The sequence below is a fragment of the Dermacentor albipictus genome, chromosome 7 (genome assembly GCF_038994185.2).
Source record: "Dermacentor albipictus isolate Rhodes 1998 colony chromosome 7, USDA_Dalb.pri_finalv2, whole genome shotgun sequence".
Classification (NCBI taxonomy): domain Eukaryota; kingdom Metazoa; phylum Arthropoda; class Arachnida; order Ixodida; family Ixodidae; genus Dermacentor; species Dermacentor albipictus.
In genome coordinates, this window is record NC_091827.1 from 108,398,183 (window position 1) to 108,420,077 (window position 21,895).

Consider the following 21,895-nt stretch of genomic DNA (forward strand, 5'->3'; position numbering starts at 1 on the left):
AGCAGGTGCCATTATTTTCAACTCATAGATATATCTAATACCGCTTTTGATTGCGCGAACAGGGGCACTTCTAACTGCGCTCAACGTGATCTTCCTTGTTCCGATACCTTCCAGTGGTCGGGCCGGGGTGGGCGTGCCGTGATTCATTGGTCGAGGAGAAGCACTTTTTCGGCCCTGAGAGCAGCCGAGAGCAGTTCTCGTGGCTTCGTCGCCAGCGGTGGACTAATAGAGAGCGTGGCGGAAGTCACATGACCTTTCTTGTATAAGTTCTGGTTTAACCCTGGGGATGCGAAGACGAAATGGCGGAAGGCAGCAACCGTGATGGTCGTCCTGAGCTCATGGCAGTAGCTAAGCGCCGCCGTCTGGACGAGGAATTGTTGCTTCTTTTGGATGAATACCGCGGCACAGATTCAAGCACTGTACTGGAGCGCAATATCGTGCCTGGAAGTCAACCAGTGCGCATGTGCAACACGCCCCCTACTTATCGCCGCGCTCCTTATATACCCGGCTGCGTTTCGGAATAAAGTGCTTTTTGTTACCTGCTACTCGTCTGGCTTACATGGTGTCAGAAGTGGGCATGGCAGTTAGTTCCTGCCCGTGCGGCAAGTTTTGCCATAGGATGCCAGCTTAACAGCAGTATTGATTCCCATGAACGAGACAAGGGCTCATCCGGAACGAGAACCACAAGCCACAACGATGACTTCGACTCTGCTACCACCGCCCAAGCCGCTCGACGTTACTGGTGATATTTTCCACAACTGGAACATCTGGAAAAGTGAGTTCGAACTATTTGCAACAGCGACAAGGCTGAGTCTGCAGCCCCAGGATGTTCAGACCGCTACATTTTTCATGACTGTCGGTGAAGATCCAAGGCGTGTTTTCCGCACCTTCAAGTTTGAAAACGATGAGCAGAAGAATGATCGGAAAGTATTAATGCAGAAGTTCGAAGAACATTACAGACCAGTTACAAATCTCACCTACAACGAGTTTCGGTTTGGTTCCAGGAACCAGCGCGAGGGCGAGTCATTTAACGGATGGCTCACAGAACTGAAGACTCTAGCTGCGCACTGTGAATTTGGCGAGATTGAAGATAGACTTCTACGCAGTAGAATAATCCTTGGAATAAGAGACAAAGAACTGCAGCAGAGACTTATTTCTGAAAATCCGAACTACGCAAGAACGGTTGAGATCTGCCGTTCTAAAGAACAGCAAAGAACAGGTCGCTGAAATCCGAGGCAGCCAGGGCGGCAGCACTTCTTTTGAATCGGAAATCATCATTGACGCTGTAAAAGCAAAGACTGCCACCTGCCCGAAATGTGGCTTACAACATCAAAAAGCGGCAAGATGCCCAGCAATAGGGAGGTATTGCAAAAATTGTAATGGCCGAAACCATTTTGCTAGGGTATGCCGCACAAGAAGCTCGAAAACACGGCCAGAAAGACGGCACGTGCGACAGGTGGAAATAACTAGTGACGAAGATGGGGCTGGCGACGAGACATACTTCCTTCAAGCGCTGGAAGTTCAAGCGGTCGTGAGTGACGAGCATTGGGTGTCAGTGTTAAATGTGGCTGGTATCATGACCAGATGCAAGATAGACACAGGGGCGAACTGTTGTGTTATGCCAGAAACGGTCTTTCGAAAGTTGTCCGTGGCGCCTGCGCAGAACTGTTACGCAACCCTGCGTACGTTTTTCGGCCACACAGAACAAGCAATCGGAAAGATAAACCTGCTCGTGTCTAATAAGGCTCGAAGCACGGAGGTTACGTTTTTTGTTGTCGTCCAAGATGTACCAGTTACATTAAGCGGACACGTCGCTGAGAAACTGGGCCTGATAAAACGCATAGATGCCGTCAACGAAGTGTCCGAGATCCCCATATCTGGCTTTGAAGACGTCTTCCAGGGTCTAGGACAACTTGAGGGCATCGCCTATCGCCTGCAGCTGAAACCCGATGTACGACCAACCATAAAACCAGCGAGGATAATTCCTGTCGCCCTCCAAGAGCCCGTGAAAGCGAAGCTCGACGAGATGGAACGCGATGGCGTCATTGCAAAGATGACAGAGCCTTGCTCGTGGTCTAGCTATATGGTCGTAGTACTGAAAAAGGATAAGATACGCATATGCTTGGATCCTTCCGACTTAAACAAGGCGATTTTGCGGGAGCATTACCATATGCCTACATTGGAAGACGTACTGCCGCGGCTGCAAGGAGCCAAATATTTTTCTACCCTCGATGCCGCGTCAGGGTTCTGGCAAATAACCCTCGACGAAGAAAGTTCGCGCGTTTGCACCATGAGCACACCGTTCGGAAGGTACAGATTTCTGCGCATGCCATTCGGCATCACATCAGCACCAGAGGTTTTTCAACGCGCCATGCACGAGGTCGTTGGAAGCTTGGCTGGCGTAGCTGTCGTAATGGACGATATATTGGTCTGGGGAAAGACAAGGCAGGAGCACTACAGCAACCTCACCGCCTTGCTTGAACGCTGTAGGGAACGTAATCTAAAGCTCAATAAAAAGAAGTGCCAATTTTTGCAGACTAGTGTACGTTACATGGGCCACCTCCTCACCGCTGAAGGACTGTCACTGGACCCAGACAGAGTTCACGACATCATGCAAGTTCCACCGCCGAAGAACCGTAAGGAGCTTCAAGTGTTCCTTGGAATGATAAATTTTGTGTCTCGGTTCATCCCAAACCTGTCAGTCGCATCTGCACCTATTCGGGAGCTACTTAAGAAGGACGTCGCTTGGACGTGGACAGAAGTACAGGAAAACAGTTTCCAAAAGTTACGAGCTAGTCTTGCCACAGCACCAGTCCTAGCATACTTTGACCAGTCTAAGCCAGTGAAACTGTCCGTGGATGCGAGCCAGTACGGTGTCGGAGCAGTCGTCTTGCAAGATGACCACCCCATTGCATATTCGTCCCGCTCCTTAACTGCCACACAACAGCGGTATGCCCAAATTGAAAAGGAAACCCTAGCCATAGTTCATGGCTGCATGAAATTCAAGGACTACATACTCGGTCAACCACTAGTCACGGTAGAATCAGACCACCGACCCCTGGAATCGATCTTCAAGAAACCACTTTGCGATTGCCCTCTTCGCCTTCAACGCATGCGCCTCACGCTTCAAAGATTCCCTATCAGCGTGATATACAAACCAGGAAAGGAACTGTCTTTGGCCGACGCACTTTCACGCTTTCCTTGCAAAACAGAGCTGGTGGATGAAACAGAGCACTTTCAAGTCAATGTTGTTTCTTCGTTATCTGTTTCAGATCAACAGCTGCTCAGTATCAGAACGGAGACTGATAAGGACACCCTCATGAACGAACTCTGCCGTTACGCGAGTACAGAGTGGCCCGAAAGCAAGCAGCAGCTCCCGGATGCCTTAAAGCCATACTGGAGCTACCGTGATGAGCTACACGTCGAGGATGGGCTGCTTGTCAGAAGCAACAAGCTTGTAATTCCTCCATCAAAACGCAAGGAAGTTCTCGGCCTGCTCCACGCTGCACTTTGCGGCGAAGACAAAATGAAGGCGAGAGCAAGACAGGTAATGTACTGGCCAAACATGAACGCCAACATTTCTGATGTAGCGAAGTCATGCGCTGTTTGCGACAAGTACAAAAAAGAAATGCAAAGCTGCCCATGCTGAGCCACGAACTACCGAGTTTGCCATGGCAGGTTGTCGGGGTCGATCTTTTTCACCACGAAGGCAATGATCACCTCATAGTGGTAGATTCTTATTCGTTTTTCTTCGAGGTTCGCAAGCTTAGCCGGACTACCGCTGCAGCTGTGATCAACGCATGTGCAGAAATCTTCGCGACACATGGCATTCCCGTCAAACTGTGCACTGACAACGGCCCTCCTTTCAACAGTGCAACATTTCAAGCATTCACAGGTCAATTTAATATCAGCCACACCACTTCTAGCCCGTACCATCCGCGCGCCAACGGCTTGGAAGAGCGTGCCGTTCAGGAAGCTAAACATCTGCTAAACAAATGCCCGTTTTCCACCCTTGAATTTTACAGTGCGTTGTTGGAGTGGCGGAATACTCCGAGGGACGAACAGTTGCAGTCGCCAGCTCAAAGGCTCATGGGACGTCACACCAGAAGCCAACTCCCGGTTCTCAACTGTCACCTGGAACCCAAGACGATACCCACGGAAGCAGTTCGTCAGCGACTACAAGAAATACGACATAAACAGCGTTCCTACTACAACAGAACGACACGGGCTTTGCCAGACCTTCGTAGCGGAAACAGAGTGTCCGTATACGACACGCTAAGCAGAACGTGGGCCCCGGCCATGGTAATTGGTCCTGCAGGGCCACCGCGATCCTACTTAGTGGCTACAGACAGTGGACAGCAGTTACGCCGTACGAGAGAGCATCTCAGGGCCACACATGCTGCTCACCCTGCTGAATCACAAGCAAAAACACGAAAACAGGCTATGCCAAGTACCCCAGCAGATGCAATTCAAGCCCCACTTCGAAGAAGTGAACGGGTACGCCAAGTGCCGCAACGTTATCCACTTCCTGAACGTAAATAGCAAAGCAATCCTTGTTTGGAAATGAAAATGTTCATCAATGTTCTTTGTTTGTTTTTTTCTCTTCCTTTTTTTTCCAAGGAGGAGAAGATGTACTGGAGCGCAATATTGTGCCTGGAAGTCAACCAGTGCGCATGTGCAACACGCCCCCTACTTATCGCCGCGCTACTTATATACCCGGCTGCGTTTCGGAATAAAGTGCTTTTTGTTACCTGCTACTCGTCTGGCTTACAAGCACAAGCTCCTCTTCGGACAGCGGCAGTGACGAGGACGATGATCTGGCATTGTTTGAGATTATGCTCGAGCAGCTGTTTAACCTTCCGAGAAGCTACCGAAAGTAGGGTCGTATCTGAAAATGACGGTTGCCGCATATTCTGATGAAAAGGTGAGCCACTGCATCCTATTTAAAAGGCGTAATCAAAAACTCAAGGGCTTTTTTTGTCACCGTCGGTTGCAAATTTCTTTGCTGCTGAGCTCGCAAAATCGCTGCAGTACCCGTTGAAGACTAATCACCGAAGCCTACCCTCCAAGTCACCTGAAAAGCATGTGCTCTCCTTTCTGTGGTGAGGTACTGCAATTATTTAGCAGTTAATACAGAGGCTGCGATGTAAGTTAAGATTGGTGCTTGGAGAAATCTCTAGAGAGTGAAAGTCACGGCACATCAAACCAAGTGTGACGCTTGCATTTTATTGCACTAATAAGCTGCCTGAAGGTTTACAAACCCATTCTTCGCTAAATGCTTACACTGCCTGGAAATTGCTTTTACGTGCCAATGATCTTACGTTAGCACAAGGCTTAAATAATCGCTTTTTTTACCCCTTGCGAATTTCAATTTGTTTAATCACACTCAATTCTATTTGCGCATATTTTTTTGTCCAGTTCTGGCGTGTGCTGTTTTAGGACATTGTAGGGTAAAATACTGCATGGTTTAACCAAAGGAAAGAGGAACACATGTAACGCTTGTTTAGACAGCTAGGCATTGTAGATTTTTTGATAGCTCACTGCAATGCTTGGTAGTAGCATAAAATGCTAGTTGAGCCACTTTTAATCATTACAGAATTATCGCATCTTCTACAGGTATGCTGCCAAGAAATGCTGCAAACGGGATGTTGCAGGCCAGTCTGAGGTTGGGGAAACCATCCACCACAGGATGATTTACCACGTCATGGATTTCCTTCTTGACATTGCCCCCGCATCGTGACGTTCCAAGACGACTTGAAAAAACTAGCCAATCAGTTCAAGCAGGTGAGAAAAGTCCTATTTTCAAATCGTACTAATAGTAGGTTGCATCAAAACAGCATGTCAGTCACATGCCATCTGTATGACTCTTCGAAGCTGTGTTTTTCTTCCCGAAATGCTTGTATCTTTTGCTAAACATGGCATATACTAGGGCACTCTTCGAGTTCGTTTACTGCAGTACGATAAGGAGAAGGAGTGATTTATCATATATGCTGCAAGCTGAATGGCGACGTTGAAGAGCTCGCAAAACCGTTGTTTTGAGGTATTTATATTCAAATAGTTCTAATTTCTTCAGACTTCCCCATAGTAAAGATTGCAGAATATATTTGATGCTCAATCTCGGAGCCACTACGCGTAAGGACTTATCGCTTAAACTGTCGATCCATTTCACGCCTAATTGTGCACATAACAATGCCAATGGATTTACGTTAGTGCAGTGCATGAACAGCAGCCAAGGAAAGCATACGAAAATGAGCTGTGTTTTAAGCTTGAAGAATTTAGGCACGACGTCACTTGCTACATTGTTAGAGCCTTTCGTACTTTCTATGAAACTTTCTAGCGTTGTTTTTTCCATCGTTTAGGTTTCAGGTTTTACAGTCTCCATTGGCTCAATTGACGGTAGGACTAAGTGGAAAAGCCCCAGAGCTGCTCTTCTGGGTCCAAGTTGAGCAGCAAACTCTCCATGTGCTCGACCTAGTTATAATGCTTGTAGTGTTAGTGCGGTGGGTGTTAGTGAATGAGGCTTTGGTTCATGCCAAGATACTGAGATCGAGGTCAGCGCGGGCCTCGTACGCTTTGCAGCATGGGGTAAATGCAGTTTTATAGCCCGGGGTTTGGGAGATTCAGCCTCGCATGTAGTTGCAAAATGGTGGATTGAGATTTATTCAGTGTTTTGTGTATTGGAGAGGGGGGCAGCATAACCGCCCTCTGCGGTAGCGTAGGAGGATCTCTCTGAACGTGACCATTCGGGCCCGCGCGTGACCATGATGCAGAATAGAGGGATCGTCAGGATCGGAAGACGCAGTAGAAGGATAATGCTCTGCGCGTGCGAGAGCCCATGGCAACATCGCGGGTGGCTTCGTTTCCAACAAGACCTGAGTGACGAGCAGCCCAGATGATCTCGACGCGACGTTGCCTTGAAGGAGGAGTGCCAGGAAGTATTTTCTGGGCTTATTGTGCTATCAGTCCTCTAGGGTAGTGTCGAATGGCCGTTTTCAAATCACTGATGACACAGTGGGTATTAGCAGAGGCGTAGGCAAAAGCGATGGCTGCTTCTTCGTCGTCGGTTTGAGTGGTGAGTATTGATGCGGACACGGTGAGGCGGTGCTCGCCGCGACCGGTATTCCACTGTGGTGATCCGCTGTGTAAACGAAGGCTACATATGTGGCTTGGTCGTAGCGCTTTTGTAGTCGTTTAGCTCGTCTGTACTTCGCTCTTGATTGTCTTCAGGGTGCATATTTCTAGGTAGAGGCGCGACAACTAGCTAAGTGCGAACGTTCGGTGGGACGAGTGCTTTTGGTCCGAATTGGGTAGTGTGTGTTAGGCCTACGATGCATGGAGATTCAAATGACTAAGCTACAATTACGAGAATGGAACGATAATGACGGCATTACGGCCCTGAGCATGTACCAGTAGCCCATGCTGGGGACAACTTGGGCCACTCGGTAGGTGTAAGAGGCTAGATAGATAGGATAGAACAGCAGAAGTAGATAAAAATGTTTCTGGGATTAAAAAGAGCAGCGAACATACAGAAGAACGGATTGTCAAACCTGCGTCGACTGGTTGCTTTTGGCTAGTGTGTTTTCATACATATTATTAAGGCCTCACAACAATATGTCATAAAGATAAGTTTGTGACAAAAGTTGTGAGCAACTCTTTTTCAACATATGTTGGTATGAGTGATTTTCCTCGTTTAAATAGAACATTTGCATCCACAAGAAGACGATTAGTTAAGGAATTACTTTTAAACATCACCAGAAAAGTCCTTATTTTGGACAGCCAGACCGCAACACGAGCCATTTCTCTTCGTGTTCCTTCTGTAGAAATAGTGGTTATTTTTACCCTCCCCCTCAAAACGAATGCCAGCCCGCGTTCTGCTTTCATAATTCAGCAGGCTACGGCGTGCGGTCATAAACACGGTGCTTATGCTTTTGTCATTTGTGCATCTCTCCTGTATCCGCTCTTCGAATTACGTTTGTCGTTTTCGAGAGGTTTCACCTGCAATAGGCAGTAATTTTCTGAGAGAAGCAATAGAGTGCCTAGCGGTTGTATGCGGCAAGTTGTTTTTTCATCCACTTAAATTTCCATTAATTTATAGTTTCTTTATTTCATTTACTAAGCACGAGTAATTTCCCCAATGTTGTCCTTCGTGTCAGTGTTTGTTGGCTTCTTATGATATAGCGGTAGTATGACACTCTGGCACATGGCACTCTCATATGACCAGGCACGGCACACAAAAAGTCACAGTGTCAAAAAGTCAAATTCTCAGTGCCTGTACGAAGCACACAGGCTTGATAAACTTGCGCTTACGTGGCGAAACCAATCACAGAGATTGTCTCGCCCAAGAAATAAGCTTTAGTATTGTTACGTATTCAGGGTCTCCCGCAACGAATATTCTTGGGGCGTCGATGCTATGTTGCAAGCAAAAAGCAGTTCGAAACTCCTGTTATGAGTTGAAGGCAAGTGGCTCGTTTGCCGTGGTTAAACTATGGTAGAATTTCACCGGACGGCCAAGGTCAAAGGTTTGTGGTCTGTCCATTTGGTGAACTCTCATCCCTCCCCAAAGTGTCTGAACTGACGTACAACCATGTACATTCTGAGGAGTTCTTTTGCGATAGTTCTGTGGCGGGTCTCTGTGGATGACAGCTTTCGAGAACAGAAGGCAAGGGGCTGCTAGACATCATCCACGAACTGGCAAAGCACCGCTCCTACTGCAGTATCGGAAGCATCGGTAATCAGGCAAAGTGGGGCCCCTGGTCTCGGATGGGCGAAAAGGTTTGCCTGACACAGCTTGGCTGTGGTGGTATCAAAAGCTGATAGTGCTTCTGTGCATGAGGTTATTTCAGTTGTTTAGGAATTGTTTCCCTGGAGCATGTCCATTCGGTGCCGGAGAAAAACGTTACAGTGAGGGATGAGGTGTTGTTGAAATTCACGAGGCCAAGAAACTCCCACAGTTTGTGGACGAAAGGGGACTCAGGAAAATCTTGTATGTTTTGGACAGATGCGATGTATATTTTGGACGGATTTTAAGTAACGGATCCCATCCTTGTCGACACGGTGACCAATGAACTCCAGCTCGAGCGTACCGAATTTGCACTTCGCCTTAATGATAACGCCGTATTCGGCAAGGCGCTGAACGAGTTCGCCCATATGTTGGATGTGTTGTTCTGCGTCGCGACTAAAGACAATCTAATTGCCGATGTACACGAAAGAGAAAGCCAATGTACTTGTCACGGTGTCGGTGAATTGTTGAGTTTTGCAGCATTGTGAAGACCGAAAGGCATACACACGTACTCGAAGAGTCTAATTGGTGTGATGATGGCTGTTTTGGTAATATCCGCTTGTTCCACAGGACTTTAATGGTAACCCTTCACCAGTTTGATCTTTGTAAATATCGTTGCCCTATGCAGTGGTACTGCGCAATCTGCAATGTGCGGAAGCGGGTAACGGTCCGGCAAAGCACCATTGCTCAGCATACGGTAATCCCCGTACGGCCGGCAATATCCAGGAGACGCCTGGGGCAGCATATGCAGTGGAAATGCGTAATAGCTTGAACAAGGCCACACTATCCTGAGTTTGAGCATGTGTTCAAATTCGCTGCGCGACCTAACAGCAATCAGGTGGTAAACGACGAGCTGGAGCGTGGATAGCTGAACCGGTGGTAATGATATGGTGGGCCACGTCTTGTTTGACCAGGAAAGGTAGTTGGCGAGTAGAAAAAAACGATGGGAACTGCTAAAGCAGTTTTATGTAAACTGACTTCGGCAATGCGCTCCTGAACGCCACAAGTGGCACTCGTGAGGCTATACCAAGCAGAGAAAGCTGTGTCGTTGCATCAAGGAAGAGTTTGCGATGCATGTCAACTGCGAAGTTGTAGTGGGCTAGGACATCCGCACTCAAGATGGGGCAGGAAACATCTACAATTAGAAAAATTCATTGGCATAAACTCCTAAGGCGTATGTCGACGGACCGTACTTTTTCTCCCTACGTGGCAATGGGGGCGTTAATTGGCAGCTTGCAGGCTTCATTCGACTTCCCGGTGATTGCGAATCACAGATGAGGCAGGGATGACACTGCACTCCACACCAGTATCCACGAGGAAAATCAGGCCTGTAGTTTTGTCAGTCACCAAGAATAAGCGGCTGACTTCGGCACTCGCACCAGTCGGCGCTTCTAGCTGTGCTGCCGGGAGGTTCCCTGACAACTACAGGGTGTCATGCATTTTGGCGCTGTGTTACCGAACGTACGAAAGTACCAGCATGCGCCTTGCCGTGATGAGGACGGCGAGTGCATGCACGAGAAAGAAAGCCCGCACGATGAAGATCACTGGTGTCGAGAACTTATAATGGTAATCAGGTCTGACAGTATGCAGTTCTCCTTGCGGAATTCATCACGCAGGCTTCGCAGGCAGGGCGAGGGTGGCAGAATGGATGCGGCTGAACGTACCACAAGTGAACCCGCGGCACTGATGCATCGATGACGTAGTCGGCAAGATGGGCTCTCTGAGACACAGGCAAACTGCTAGTGGTCGCCAGAACTATCCGGACGGAGGAGGGCAAACTATGTAGGAACGATTCTCAAAGAAAATCTTGATCGAAGGTGGGTGCCTTGTCTCGAAGGAGCTGTTAAAAACGACGAACGAGTTGCAGAGATTTGCAATTCCTGAGCTCTTCAGTTTGAAAAAACTGTTGTAGCCATCGCTGTGCGGACATTGTCGTGCGTTTGACGAGTTGGCTCATGAGGATGTCGAATGGATCTGTCGCCGGGGGTTGAGAGATCAGGTCGCGAAGCCAGGTGGCGATCTCGGGCGTCAGCGCGGATACGAGATGGTCGAACTTTGAGTCTGCGACCGGACTCGCGTGAATGCGAGCTGGCTGGTTACTTGAGCTATCCACAGTTGGGGGTACGCTGGCCTGTAGTGGGGTAAGATCAACGAAAAAGAACCCACGTCGCACTCTAATGCAGGAGTTGTTGGATCGCTGTGATCTGTGGCAGTGGTTCTGCGTTGACCATTGGTAGCGTCGTGATTGTCGCCTGCAATATTCGTTGTCCACGGTAAGCAATCTTGTGGCTTGTAAATGCAGTGATAACGATGAGCCACAATAAACAGAAGCATATTTTTACTGAGTAGAAGGTCTTAGCTGACGGTCTTTCCTCGGTGGATAAATCTCCAGGCCCTCACGACGGCCGCGCGTGATCCGAGCCACGCGTCCGCTTCGCTTCCTAGGCAATGACCTGTCCCTAGCCAGCCGCCGTTCACGTCATCTTCCTCAACGTCGATGCTGCTACAAATGTTACTAATAATCGTTTTTGCGTAGTGTGTGTACTCGCAGTTGTGTTTGCGCATCTGATGTACCCGATATGAATGGCCAGGTTGCTGGCAAAAGTTACTTGTCCACCCGACCAGCGAGGCACTTGCACTGGCGCTACCAGTTGCACGCTACACAGCGCCTTTCCTGGTAATAGCATGTAAGCAACGAAAGATTCCTCAACACACCACTATCTTGATTTGCTCCTGACAGATCAATTCCTAATTGCCTACGAACAGCTGCGCATAATTACTGCAACCCATCGACGCTATTCCTGTTAGCAGGAGCAAAAAAATCAAACAGAGAAACCGGAAAGGCAGAAAAGGAGAAACGGAAAGCGACAGTAATACTTTATGCAGCTCGTTTTTATTAATTACGACAAACAAATGGTTATTGATGAAAAGTAGGAATAACATGTGTTTCGTTTTATTCTACGTAGTCTACAGATGTTCACATCCGAGTGCTACACCCATGAGGGTAGTAACACAATTAATGAGCGAATCCTTACTGCAATTAACACGGCGATTAAACCTACATGCTTCGTATGTTTCTCTAATAGTTTGTTATTTCTATCAGTGTTTACTGTTTCGGACGAAGCTAAGTCTTTATTTATCTGCGTCCACTTTGCTTGCGCCTGTGACGATTCGAACAGCGAAGACTACATTGTCTTGGCCCGGCAAGGGTGCAGCATGGATGCTGAAAGTCCTCCTTCCTGTCTGAATGTGGAGTGTTTTGAAAGAGTGCACGAAAAGCTTTCATCGGTGAAGAAATTTGCATCGCAGAGTAGTTTATTTTGAAATATGATAATATAATTATTTTTTCTTTGCTTCTAACAATAACATTGTGGAAATGACAAATACATGACAAACAAGCAGCAAATTATTTGAAAAGGCTTCACAAAGGAATTCTATTTTCGTGAAATTTCAAAATATGACATGAAAAAGCAAGATAAGGTTACTTTTGATAAAAATAAATAAAACACATAAGGGGGTAATTCGCAGCGTTCGCCTTGCCTCTCTGGAAGATCCCCGAGTCGAATGAGACAGACTGAACAGATATAACCACTCCGCAAAGATGTGCCAACAGGCTGGATGACCATTCCCACCAGCACACAAAGATCTAATCTGGGCACAAGCTACGGCCCTATCCCAACTACAAACAAATACCTTCCCGAACGCGTTTGACTTCTAACGGATATTCGTCGAAGTACACAAAGAAGACACATGTAAGATATGCAAGTAGAATACAGTTACACTCGAACACATGTTATGAGAATGAAAAGCCCAACAAAGAAACGAGTGAAACTCATTCTCCCTGTAGCTGAGGTGGGCCGCCGCTCTGCGCAATTCCGACCACGGTGGCCAACTTTGTGCTGTCCAGCAGGCCCGCGAGGTGTCGCTCTGACAACATCTTGACGTCCTAACGTCGGATAACTGAGGGGGTGTCGACAAAAAACTGCAGGACAATTCAATAAAATTATTACCAAGCAAGGGACTTAGATAAACCAGTTTAATGAATATGAATTACTTACCGCATTGATGGTATACATGCTTTTAATGCTTCAAATTGAAAAGTCACGCCACACGAGCATATCAAATGTTCCTCATATTTAGATGACGCCCAGCGTGTGCATACAACAGGTGCAGTGAGTATTTCTTATTTGTAAAATAACAGTAACAGCTTACCTAAAATTTAGTTTCATTCGCCATGGGCAATCCTGATCACAGAACAAATAAGAAATTTCATCGAGCAAAAACTGGTCGTGAGCATTAGTGACATTTGACTACCGAATCTAGTCACCTGTGTATAGATGGATTCATTCATCTACGCATGTTATCTATGACCTTAACGATGTCATTTGTATATATAAGAAACAAATGCTGCCCGATAGGCAGCATTGGGGTGCATTTGACATCATTTGAATGGCTGACGACTAAGAGGGATCATGTTAACTAATTGATATCCTTATCGTAAGTAGACTGATATCTACCTTTGTATAGGAGTATCGTGATTGCCAGTGAATAATTCTGCGAGTTTGAGAATGAGCTCGGCGTAAAAAATTGTATCGAATGTTTTTGTATAGTCGATGCAGATATTGTTAGGTTGAGCACTTTATTTCAAAGGTGACCAATGGTATTACTCATTTCTATTTGTAGGGTCAGCGTAGAAACAGAAATCGAAAACTTTCTAATTCCTTTGCTATGAAGTTCTTAGCAGACGTGTAGGAGACAATCCGCTTGTTAATTATGTGTTCAGATACATCATAACCTACGTCACCTATTCTGATGTCCCTCATAACTTCGTTACCCACTGTGCAGTATCTGCATATGCAAGCCCACATTTCAACTGAACGGCGGCCTAAACAATTGTCTGTGCTGATAATAGCGCATTTCCAATTAATGAAGCGATTTGATTATCCACGGAAACATTTCGCGGAAACAAATAGAAAGTCGGGACCCATCCGGTGATGGTCCTTATTTGAACATTACCAAGAGTGAGGTCTCAGAATATGGCTTGAAATCGAAGCATAAATCTGTTGAATGGTGTTATTGTGTTCAGGGATGGCTGCATGGCCAGAAACATTTATCACAGCTCCACCGTGATCGTTTCTGAAACGCAGACATTTGCTAAACTTGCTGGCAGAATCGCTGCATTTTTGTTCGTGTTCTGCCGGTCCAACATCGTAAGTTTCAGGATATGTCAGCCATCCTCATATTATGATGGCAACCGAAAACATTTTCCGTTAAAGCGAAAACGGATGTCCATAACTGGTCGCGCTGGCGCCTCATCCGGTGCTCTTTTTGAGACGTACGTAAAAGCTTTAAAATACATTTGAGTGCCGTTGAACGACCGCGTTTGAAGAATAAATAAAATGAACTATGGTAAAAGTAATTTCTCATTGTGTGTTATATGCTACAGCTGTGCTCAGCGCCTACGAGGAGGTAAATTCTTCTTCTGGATGTAAGACGCATTTTGTACAAAAGGAGATACAGAGATTTGATTACATTAAACAGCAGATCTATTGGTTGGTCGAATAGATGTGTAAAAGTAAGCAGTAAATGCCTATTTTTTTCATGAATTCAGCATTAAAGATTTCAACGATGAAGCTGTCGTTTCAAACTCCACTGTACTGCCACCAATGAACTACACGAAGTGCTTCATAATCGACTTGAGTTTATTTCCTTGAAGCTTTGTCCGGCGATTATTTGTTGTCATGCCACCGGAAGAACGGTTATTATAAGTTTGGAGGCAATATTTTCATAATGCAGTGGTATGTTGCATATAAACGAGTTAAAACTAATTTTAAGAACTTGCAATAAGCACGAGGACGGAACATTGGAGGAAGTTATTTTGCGTAAAGGCGCTAAAGCGCAAGCCAATAAACCTCTGCGTTTCTCAAAAAGGGCCACGAAATAAATAGGCACGCAAGTTGTCACCTTACGCTTGGCATACTGATGCTAACGCAATGGTTACTTAGGTATAGCGTTTCATTTCCCCGAATGCTTGTGGAAATTGGCCGCCTCATGTGTATGTAAGCAAATGTAATGTTTCCGTTTAAGTGTGGGTTTAGAAAGTGAACATGCCTGTATGAAACGCACTTCTCCGGCTCCGCTCTACCGGCGCCCAGGCCGTATTATGAATGTATATAAAGTGATCACGTGAGAGCAAATTCTCTGTTACTGGCACGAACTTTACCTCTGTTAAAAATTATGCTACTGCATGCATCGTAGAAACAACTTGTGAGGGTTCCTAGTTCCTTGATTTTGCTGTATGCCAGGAGAGCACGTTGTTGGGCGAGTCGGTCGTACATACTTAAAGAAGGGAATTGCGCTAAAAAAAAACACGGACGAGTAAGGACATGGACGGGCGCAAACTCGCGACTGATTTTATTCAGAAGGAACACAAATATATATATACCTAGATTCTTATTGCCTAATCATTGCCTAAGCGCACATGCCAAGAACGTTTTTTCTTTCTTATACAAATTTATACTGGAATCGCTTACACAATCATCACCTGACTTATCAATGTAAAAAGCTTCTGCGAGTTCACGTGCTACCTGGTTACGACTGCGCCTTAAGATTTTGGTTCTAGCCAGCAAAGGCTGGCATGCTTTATCAGGCGTAGCCAAAGGGCATGCGCCGCAATGTAAGGGCAAATTTGACCCTTTTTCGTTAACCATAGAGAGCTTGTGTTCCCTTAGTCGTTCATTTATACAACGGCCCGTCTGGCCAATGTAAACTTTTCCACATGTCAGGGGAATTTCATACACAACCCCGACCGAACACCTGACAAACTGGGTGGCGTGACGTTTGATGCAGTCTCGCACGCATTCCTCGCCGGAGACAATCCGGGGGCACAAAGAGGCCAACTTGCGCGGGGCAGAAAATACCACCGGCACACCGTAGCGATTGGCTACATTCTTCAGGTTGTGGGAGACCCTATGAATATAGGGGAGAACCGCCGGTCTGGTCTTCGGTTGACCGCCACCATGTTGAGGTGTTCTAGGTTTCAAGCTTTGCAGAAGCTTCTCTGCCACAGCAGCCACGACGGAAACGGGAAAACCAGCCTTCTGCAACCTGCCAATCTGATTGTTGAGGCTGTCATTTACCAGGTGAACACATGATTTCATGAATTTTTATTTTTTTCATGATACATGAAAAAAGGGTCAAATTTGCCCTTACATTGCGGCGCATGCCCTTTGGCTACGCCTGATAAAGCATGCCAGCCTTTGCTGGCTAGAACCAAAATCTTAAGGCGCAGTCGTAACCAGGTAGCACGTGAACTCGCAGAAGCTTTTTACATTGATAAGTCAGGTGATGATTGTGTAAGCGATTCCAGTATAAATTTGTATAAAAAAGAAAAAAACGTTCTTGGCATGTGCGCTTAGGCAATGATTAGGCAATAAGAATCTAGGTATATATATATTTGTGTTCCTTCTGAATAAAATTAGTCGCGAGTTTGCGCCCGTCCATGTCCTTACTCGTCCGTGTTTTTTTTAGCGCAATTCCCTTCTTTAAGTTTGCTGTATGCCCTTCTTGCAATAACTTCATTCCAAAGTACTAGAAAAATTCACTTCTGATGCTGATTATTCAGGGAAACTGTTTTCCGCGTTATACAAGGCATTAGAAATTTGTACAGATCACATGCTCAGTTACAATCAATGGCATGGAAACATTTTCCGGCTAACTGGCCATCAAGAATTTTTTGCAGTTCTACTGAAGTACTAATCTGCCCCTGCAAGACGACCAAATTTGTTTCCGATGCAAGAATGCGTATGTCACCAACGGCAATATCGATTGTGATGGACATAACACACACCTATACTTAGGAAAGCTCTAAGACTCTAAATCCCTGATTTATGACCAAAAGAAAACAAAACGAGCAAGAGGCTATTCTGTTGGGAATGTATAAGTATATATCAGCAGCTAGACGTCATTTGTACCCATGACTACATCTAAGAAATAGAACATCTGTATTTATGTTCCGTAGTAAATACCGAGAAGTATAACGCTGCAGAATTACTTGTCCCATGAGACGGAATTAGTCAAAAAAGAAAACATTGTATGGCGGTTTCAAGAGATTAGGTGAGCTCACATGAGCCTCTACATAGAGCCTCACACACGCACCCAAAACTAATTTTGACGCTCCAGTATTAGAATACGTCTGATCCACCTCCCTTTTTCCTGCTTTTAAACACTTTGCAGGACACAGCACGCAAGAAAGCATTATGACTATGAAAGCCTGAGGGAATTGTCACTGAAATGTATTTCGCTGAAATAAAAAGGAAGAAATAAAGTAACACATCAAAGAAAAAGAAACGCAAAGTCAAAATGATTGGAAGAGAGCTTACTGGAGATAACTCTTCGGTGAAGAGCTGCGCTTCTCTGCTAGGGTTAGCTAACGTTTCTATTGAACTGTCAATCGCCCTTCGCACTTCGACATCTTAGTCATAGCGATATCATGCAGGAGGGATGCATTTTCACCCTTCACTTAGGTGATCGGTAGCAAGGCAGGATTGTATCACTGGCTCATTTGCGAGAAGCACACGTTGTCATAGCACCTCATCGAGGGGCACTCAATAGATTACCTTTTGCTGTTTTAAGGAGGCGCATCAACGCTGTGGAAACACATGTGGAGCAATTGCAGCAGTGACGAGTACTCCGATCTGCACTGCTTGCGCCGACTGAGGCACGATGGACAACAGCACACACAGAATGAGCGCACGCGCGAGGGAAGCATGCGTTTAGCTGTTGAACGTGTATTTAGTTGTATATTAGAATCAAATCATACTTTATTTCAAATACATTTTTTGGCAGATCTTGTTTGCTGGTCAATCTAAGCACATCGTGCTTGTTAGAAGACCAAGCAGCAGGTGGTACAGCTTTCAATAGAGATATGAAACGTACAATTACCGTTGAAAATTATACAACTTCAAAGTAAAATATTCTAACACACAAAGAATGTCTGGTGATGTCTGGAATGTCGGGAATTAATGGTCATTGGGGACGTATAATTACGATAGGAACAAAAAAAAACTACGAAATACGTCGGGCGCGCTCTCATAGACCCTGCTGCTTGTAAAAAAAGATAAACAGAGTGGTCGGAAGTACCTCTAGCAACACCTTAGTATTCGTCCTAATCAGCCCATACTAACCTAACGACGCAACAGCGAATTCAGGGACATTCTAGTGAATGAGAAATTCTCAAATTTAGTATTGTGCAAATCCGATCCCTTTGGCCATCCCTTGTGCTCCAGATGGAAAAACTTACAATCAGCTGTTAGAATGAAAAAGTTCCCCATCAGAATATATTCACAAGATAACTAAGTTTCTACGTGCGTGCCAAGCAACCTAGTATAAGGTCTGGATTGCGCACTTATAGCAAGCAATACCTAGGCGAAATCGCACAAAGAAAGCATATTTAGCGCCAGCAAACAAGGACGTAAGGGAGACGACAACACAATGCGCTATCGTCGTCGTCGTCGTCGCGTTGTCGTCTCCCTTACGTCCTTGTTTACTGGCGCTAAATATTCTTTCAATTTACCAACACGCCCAACAAATGGCAATCGCACAAAGAACTCATGAAAGGCTCAACAGCCTATAGCAGGCAGGAATTACAGTTTACCAAAAGTAGTTGGCAGTCAGCTTAATGAGCAAGGTCACAACTTCGATGAGGCAACACTTATTTAGCAGAAATTTTCGTTCAGCGCATAGTAGGAAATACGCTGAGTAATATGTCATACGCAAATTGAAATGCTCACACCCTTTGCGAATAAATTTTGCAGGCGACAGCGTATACGCGCTAACAGCTGTGCCATAACAGCGTTTTTTTTTACATTCTACATAAAAGCACACTATGGCACCAGCTTATCTCGATTCTAATTTTTTTACAACACAAAGCATGCTATTCAACAATTCGTGTTGGTGTCGATTTTTCCCGCCACCGGTATCCTGCCCCCAGCACTGTGTTTATATTTTGTACTTCTTTCAACACTATTGCATGTATATTTCATTAACGGCTGATTATACTACGCTTGTTTCATCAGACCTTTTGCCCCCCCCCCCCCCGACCCCGTTGTTCTCATGCAAAAAATGAGATATATCCTGCTTAGACTTTCGCTTTCAATTCAGTTATATGATCCCACCCGCCAAAACCACGATCCGAATATGAGGCACACTGCAGTAGAGGACTCCAGAAATTTGGGCCACCTGGAGTTCTTTAACGTGCACCTTAATCTAAGTACATGGGCGTTTCGGCACTTCACCCCCATCGAAACGCGGCCACCGTGGCCGTTATTCGATCAGCCGATCTTATGTTTAGCAGCCGAACACAATAGCCTCCAAGCAACTTTAGCGGTGGTGTCGCTTTGTCGGAGTACTTGAGGGTGCCTCTGGGCGCCTGGTTTTTTTTAGCCCCTGTGGACATTTGTCTGAAAACATCGACTACGCCAATGCCATTTAACTGAAGCTGAACGCCCTGTTACGAAGAACCCCTTTCCCGTATCCCGTCCATTGCTAAACTTCATGTCACAAGCTTCTGTACCTTCAAATAATTGCCGCCGCATCGTTATGAGTAGCTGCAATGATATCAGAATGAGCGCTGTCACTGCTTAGTGCATGGTCTGTGCTTCTCTACTTTCAAGAACACTTTCCTCTCATTGAGGGAAGCCGCGTAGGGGGGCTCGGTCGCTGTACCTGGAATACGTGCGCTGTCTTGCTCCCCTGAGAACGCCTATGCCAGTCAATTCTCGCTGATAGCAGCATTTCTCTCGTACAAAAGATGTTGAGAATGGAGTGTGAAGGGGGGGAGGGGATTCTTGAAGTAGAGGCGACGGCACACGCCCCCTATGGACTGAATGGTAACCGCATGGTATATCGCCGCACGTTGCCCTACGCTTCCATCAGCGAGTCAAAGGCCTTAGCATTATTTCTGCATACATTCGGGCGTCCATGGCAGCAGTATGTTTTGCTCGCACCAGCGTGTCGGTGTGCTGGCAACCATCAAGAAGGTGGCAGTACGCAAGCCTGGTGCTTCGCAACATAATCGCACCTCATGTTTCAGTGATGGCATGAAGATCCACAAATGCCAAGACTTGATAGCACTGGCTAGGACGGCTGGTGCCACCGTGAAGCATTGTACAAATGGCATAGTTCTAATAAATATAAAAATCTAGCTTGACCAATACACGTACCAACTTATTAGGCTAGCGGGGTACTCAATTAATTTAACATTTATTCGCGTTATTTTAGGCTACCTGACAGAACCACGATCTATTGATTAGGCGCGCAGTAGTCAGTGGCACGGGATTAATTAAAACCACACGGGATCCTTTAACTTCATCAAATACATGGCACACGGGCATTATTTGCATTTCGCTACCATGCCAGTGCCATATAACAAATATTACGCATCTTGTTAAATATTGCTTTTTTTTCAGGTTCCAGCAAATCAGTCACTTATGCAGAAAAAAGGGTGGAATTAGGTGGACACCGGAGATTTCAGAAATTTCGTTTATATATAAGCGCGTCTGCTAAGATACAATACCGCGGCTGCAATTTCAGATATGTCGCAATAATTAGCAAATATGTCCGGCTGGCTGCAATGTTTTCAGGAAAGCCGAATAGGTATGCCTTTTGGTAATAAATGACAAATGCAATGTACATGTGAATATCCTGTAAAATCGTCCGTAAATCAGCAACCACTCTTTTGCCAGCTGTGTTTCGTTAAAAGAGCGCTGTAGGAGGGCGCTGACTCGTACTCATAAAATGGATGTGGGCAAAAGCGCATCCTGTATCATTCATCATAATTTTTAGTACCAGGTACGGTATACCTGCAGTGGCGCATTATCATCCCTGATTCTTCGGAGGCCGCAAGCATCTCTTTCTAGCTGACTGCTTACCACAGAGTAAGTGATACAGCCTCAATTACACTTTTCAAAACATATCGTGAAGTTTGTGTGAATTTACTGACTGGCTAACAATTGACCGTTATGGAGTATTCACCACTAATTACTATGCATATCAAGATTTGGATTCTCTATTCTGGGAACGCACTTGGAATGAAAACAGTGATTCACCGCATTACGAAGTTCAACCGGGAAATTTCCAAATCAACATCACCCAGCTAAAAAAAACGCAGTCCTGGCTTGTCCCCTGAGTAACTTATTCGCGCCCGGTTTTAAATAACGGCTAAGAAGCCAGACGCTATCTTGTCGTACGATTAGTGGAGTAAACAATTGTATCGCACCCTTGGGCAGGACTAATTACTATATTGACTTCAGAAAACCTTACAGCCACAAAAGATGCAAAAACACGCAGTGTGCCTGTTTTTTCAGTGCTTAGTTTCAACAAACGTTGCGACACCGAAACGGTTTACGAAAGAGCAAGGGGGCGAGCCGATCAGTTCGTGGGACACATCTAACTTGCAGGTTCCACGACAAAATAGGGCACCGATTAGCTCGAGGTAGGCACTGCGGAATCGTGAAACAGTCGGTCGAAAGGATAGGAAAAAAAAACGGAAAATAATCCGGTAATGCGGTTAGCATTCCATAAACATAGCGAAGCAACATATTGGCGCCACCGAAAGGAGTAATGTAGCAGCGCCATCTAGAGGAGCCACTGCGAAGCCTGCATGCCGTCTGCAAAGTGCATGGCAGGCACGTGGCTGAGGAAGCTGAGACGCAAGTCATGCGGCAACCGGGCTTTTGGAGTCTGGGTCATCTGGTGCCGCTGCCGTGAAGTGTGCGCGTGGCGTCCAAAATAAGAAGCATTGCGCACGCTGTGAATTGCACCCTCGTTTGCCACACACTCAGAGACCCCCATACTCACTGACCAAAGATGGCGCTTGTTCACTGAAAAGCGCCAAATACCGAGTGCATTTATGGGACAAGTCAATAAAGCGATAACGTGAAAGGCGTTCACTGAAAAACGTGACACACATAGTGCCTTTGCTGCTCTTGTGAGGAACCCGGCCTCAAGTCTCGATAAATTTATTAACGAATTGACAGGTATGGAGCGCGCGTTACATCTACAGGCCAAATATTGGATGTGGCACAGTGCCTTTGTAGCACAGCCTGCTACAGCCTG

General features: G+C 45.9%; 1 protein-coding gene across 3 annotated transcripts in view; it reads left to right on the forward strand.

Annotated features, from left to right (window-relative positions):
- Nucleotides 1-548: 548 nt before the first annotated feature.
- LOC135903502 (cytochrome P450 2A8-like) overlaps nt 549-21,895 on the forward strand; it is a 134,992-nt gene continuing 113,645 nt past the window's right edge. For 2 of the 3 annotated variants that reach the window (XM_070522568.1, XM_070522569.1), the window contains exons 1-2: nt 4,807-4,924; nt 5,617-5,784. The gene's annotated coding sequence lies outside the window, so the exon portion shown is untranslated. Of the gene's footprint in view, nt 776-4,806; nt 4,925-5,616; nt 5,785-21,895 lie in introns of those variants that run through there. The other variant, XM_070522570.1, reaches the window with a different exon arrangement.